Source organism: Homarus americanus, unplaced genomic scaffold, assembly GCF_018991925.1.
Source record: "Homarus americanus isolate GMGI-L3 unplaced genomic scaffold, GMGI_Hamer_2.0 scaffold7755, whole genome shotgun sequence".
Taxonomy (NCBI): Eukaryota; Metazoa; Arthropoda; class Malacostraca; order Decapoda; family Nephropidae; genus Homarus; species Homarus americanus.
The window spans coordinates 2,501-6,791 of NW_024714831.1; the positions used below are offsets into that span (position 1 = coordinate 2,501).

At 53.2% G+C, this 4,291-nt stretch overlaps 2 non-coding genes across 2 annotated transcripts; both read right to left on the minus strand.

Moving 5' to 3' along the window:
* Positions 1 to 391: 391 nt before the first annotated feature.
* Positions 392 to 550, minus strand: LOC121879671. The gene has a single exon (XR_006091389.1). It is a non-coding gene; the product is annotated as a 5.8S ribosomal RNA (ribosomal RNA).
* Positions 551 to 946: 396 nt separating this feature from the next.
* LOC121879677 lies at positions 947 to 2,795 on the minus strand. The gene has a single exon (XR_006091390.1). It is a non-coding gene; the product is annotated as a small subunit ribosomal RNA (ribosomal RNA).
* Between the last annotated feature and the right edge of the window lie 1,496 nt (positions 2,796 to 4,291).

The following is a 4,291-nucleotide window of genomic DNA, read 5'->3' on the forward strand; positions in this document are numbered from 1 at the left end:
AATGCATGCCAAGCACTCTTTTCGAGGTGATAGACGAAATTCCGGCGGGGCTTACTTAAAAGATATCCGACCCGGTTTCGTTTCCTCTTCGTGGGATGGAGTGCCTCTTAGAACATGTGCAGCATCAGCCATGAGCGGCCGACGGCCATTCGTGTCTCTGTGGACAGCAGGCAAAAGAGCGCCGCCTCCAGTTATTTGCGAGGGCGACAACTGTCGCTTTGTTGTGGTTGAATGTGGGTGCGCCAAGTCCATGGACTTGCTAGTGATAGGCTTGCTTGTTTAAGGGCCCTCGGCGCGGCGCGCGATTAAACCCCAAGGCGGAAGCTCGGTTCGGTTACCCTCGTCAGGAGACAGTCAGCAGGCACCGAACTCGCAGCAACCGATGGATGTATACCACTCCGTGAAGTGGCGGCGACAAGCTCATATGGCTGCCGCCGCAATATGCGTTCAACTTGTCGATGTATCTGGTATTCTTGCGATTCACATACCGACACGCAGTTTGCTGCGGTCTTCATCGACCCACGAGCCGAGTGATCCCCCGTTAAGAGTTGTGTATTTGCCATTTGGTCTTTTTGCGACTAACCATCACAGGTCGAGTCTCAATGAAAGGGTTTGACAGACATAGCCCAAGTTTGTGGTTTGGGTTTGGCCGGACGGCTTGTTGTTGTTTTTTGACACTTGAATTTCACTCTTTTTGGGTCAAGAGGCTTATTCGCCGGTAGTAAGGAACGGACGGGCAGCCGTCCAAAGCCCCGTCCGTCCTCCTCCTCCGGTCTTCGCGCTCTCGCCCGAGTGTGGTCCACCTACAGCGTGGTGGTACCTATTTTTGGTGCGGGGGCCGGGATTGTCCTCTTTCGCTGCTGGAGTTGCCAGAGCAGAGCCCGAGACCGCCCAAATCAGGAGAGTAGTAGTAGTTTTAAGAGCGCCCCGTTCTCTTTCTCTCTGTTAATGATCCTTCCGCAGGTTCACCTACGGAAACCTTGTTACGACTTTTACTTCCTCTAAATGATCAAGTTTGGACATCTTTCCGTCAGCTCGAGGCGACGACCCCAGAAAACCCTCGCGGGCAACAGGGCCGACAATCCAAGAGCGCCAGTCCGAAGGCCTCACTAAATCATTCAATCGGTAGTAGCGACGGGCGGTGTGTACAAAGGGCAGGGACGTAGTCAGCGCAAGCTGATGACTTGCACTTACTGGGAATTCCTCGTTCATGGGAAACAATTGCAAGCCCCAATCCCTATCAAGAAAGGCTTTGAACGGGTTACCCGCTCCTCTCGGAGGGAAAACTCGTTGATCCCTTCAGTGTAGCGCGCGGCAGAACATCTAAGGGCATCACAGACCTGTTATTGCTCAATCTCGTGCGGCTAGAATTGCCGCTTATCCCTCTAAGAAGAAGTTGCGAACTGGACACCATTTTCTGGAGATCCGTCGACTACTTAGTAGGCCAGAGTCTCGTTCGTTATCGGAATTAACCAGACAAATCGCTCCACCAACTAAGAACGGCCATGCACCACCACCCACCGAATCGAGAAAGAGCTCTCAATCTGTCAATCCTTCCGTGTCTGGGCCTGGTGAGGTTTCCCGTGTTGAGTCAAATTAAGCCGCAGGCTCCACTCCTGGTGGTGCCCTTCCGTCAATTCCTTTAAGTTTCAGCTTTGCAACCATACTTCCCCGGAACCCAAAGACTTTGGTTTCCCGGAAGCTGCCCGGGTCATGGGAATAACGCCGGCGGATCGCTAGTTGGCATCGTTTATGGTTAGAACTAGGGCGGTATCTGATCGCCTTCGAACCTCTAACTTTCGTTCTTGATTAATGAAAACATCCTTGGCAAATGCTTTCGCAGTAGTTCGTCTTGCGACGGTCCAAGAATTTCACCTCTAGCGTGCAATACGAATGCCCCGCCTGTTCCGATTAGTCATTACCTCTGGTTCCGAAAACCAACAAAATAGAACCGAGGTCCTATTCCATTATTCCATGCATCACCATTCGGGCCATTCAAATAGCCTGCTCTGAGCACTCTAATTTTTTCAAAGTAAACTCTCCGCCACTCGGGACACTCGACAAAGAGCATCCCGTGCGAGCCGGGCGGTTGTTCGAGCGTGACAGTAAACACCGGGCGGTGCACCGTCAGTCCGGAACTGAGATCCAACTACGAGCTTTTTAACCGCAACAACTTTAATATACGCTATTGGAGCTGGAATTACCGCGGCTGCTGGCACCAGACTTGCCCTCCAATGGATACTCGTTAAAGGATTTAAAGTGTACTCATTCCGATTGCGAGGCCTCGGATGAGACCTCACATCGTTATTTTTCGTCACTACCTCCCCGTGCCGGGAGTGGGTAATTTGCGTGCCTGCTGCCTTCCTTAGATGTGGTAGCCGTTTCTCAGGCTCCCTCTCCGGAATCGAACCCTGATTCCCGGTTACCCGTTATAGCCATTGTAGGCGCATAACCTACAATCGAAAGCTGATAAGGCAGACACTTGAAAGAAGCGGCGCCGGTGCGGAGACCGTGCGCTCAGCCCGAAGTTATTCAGATTCACCACAGGTGGGTTACGGACCGGGGCCCGACCAGTTTTGAACTAATAAAGCGCTCTTCCCTTGCGGTCAGAGACCAATTGCATGTATTAGCTCTAGAATTGCCACAGTTATCCAAGTAAGTGGGTTTACAGATCCAATGAAACATAGCTGATTTAATGAGCCATTCGCGGTTTCGCCTTAAATCGGCTTGTACTTACACATGCATGGCTTAATCTTTGAGACAAGCATATGACTACTGGCAGGATCAACCAGGTAGCTGCTGCTGTTGGCGGCGCCTATCACGGCGGCCAAAATAGTGAGATTGAGAGAGAGGCAGAAGACATTGGGCGAGGGACCGCACGTTGGCCTTAGAGAAATAGCAAACCAGATGATCAGATCTAACTGCACCTTCTCTTGCTATCCTCGGCGCCGGCAGCGCCACCGTGTGTGCCAATCTCCTCCCTTATCCGCTCCTCTTTGCCCCAGCTCCAGCGAGGCAGCCGACATTGGGCGAGGGACCGCACGTTGGCGAATCTCCTCCCTTATCCGCTCCTCTTCTCTTTGCCCCAGCGAGGCAGAAGACATTGGGCGAGGGACCGCACGTTGGCCTTAGAGAAATAGCAAACCAGATGATCAGATCAAACTGCACCTTCTCTCGCTATCCTCGGCGCCGGCAGCGCCACCGTGTGTGCCAATCTCCTCCCTTATCCTCTCCTCTTCTCTTTGCCCCAGCGAGGCAGCCGACATTGGGCGAGGGACCGCACGTTGGCCTTAGAGAAATAGCAAACCAGATGATCAGATCAAACTGCACCTTCTCTTGCTATCCTCGGCGCCGGCAGCGCCACCGTGTGTGCCAATCTCCTCCCTTATCCGCTCCTCTCCTCTTTACCCAGCTCCAGCGAGGCAGCCGACATTGGGCGAGGGACCGCACGTTGGCCAATCTCCTCCCTTATCCGCTCCTCTTCTCTTCTCTTTGCCCCAGCGAGGCATAAGACATTGGGCGAGGGACCGCACATTGGCCCATCTCCTCCTCTCTCTCTTTCTCTTACTGTTTGTGGGGACGTGGGCTCATGAGCGCCATCGTCGCCCAATATTGGTTAGGTTGTGTATTTCACGGGTGGGAACCGCCATCATCGTTGTTAGGTGATGGGGTAACCCAACGTGTGCTTTGACGAGTTTTGGCTGCTAAACTCTCTTTTTAGTATACTCGGCTCCCAGACTGCGCCCTGGTCGTGTTGAACCATGAGCGTTGTCTATGCACATTAAAGGTAGCCGTTTGCGCGTGGAATAGTGCAATGAATCTCGGTCAAGAGACGGTTGGGCGCTGCATTGAAGGCCGGCACAGACGCGAAGACGGGGTGATCAGCCAACGCAAGTCCGCTAAGTTGGGCAGACAGCAAGGCGAAGGGGAGCCCCGTTCCGGACTGAAAGGCCGCAGCATATGCTGTGACGAAACTAGTAGGGTGGCGACGTGTGCGCCGAGAGAGAGAGACCTGGCAAGTGTAATTGATAGAGCGCGAGCCTACTCGCCATAAGCCCGCTCCACTGCCATTCCTCTGATCCAATGAGACTAAAATCTCTCTCTCTCTCTCTCCTTCTGCTCCAGCCATTGCAGGGCAGGGAAGCGACGGCAATTTTGGTTGTTGTTTTTGAATGCCGCGCTTTGCTTCGCAGAGGCGCCGAAGCGCTCCGCTGGGGGGCGGAAGATATTTCACACCGAATATGTGTGTGAAGGCACCCTCTCCCCTTAATATAGTGAAATAGTGCAATCC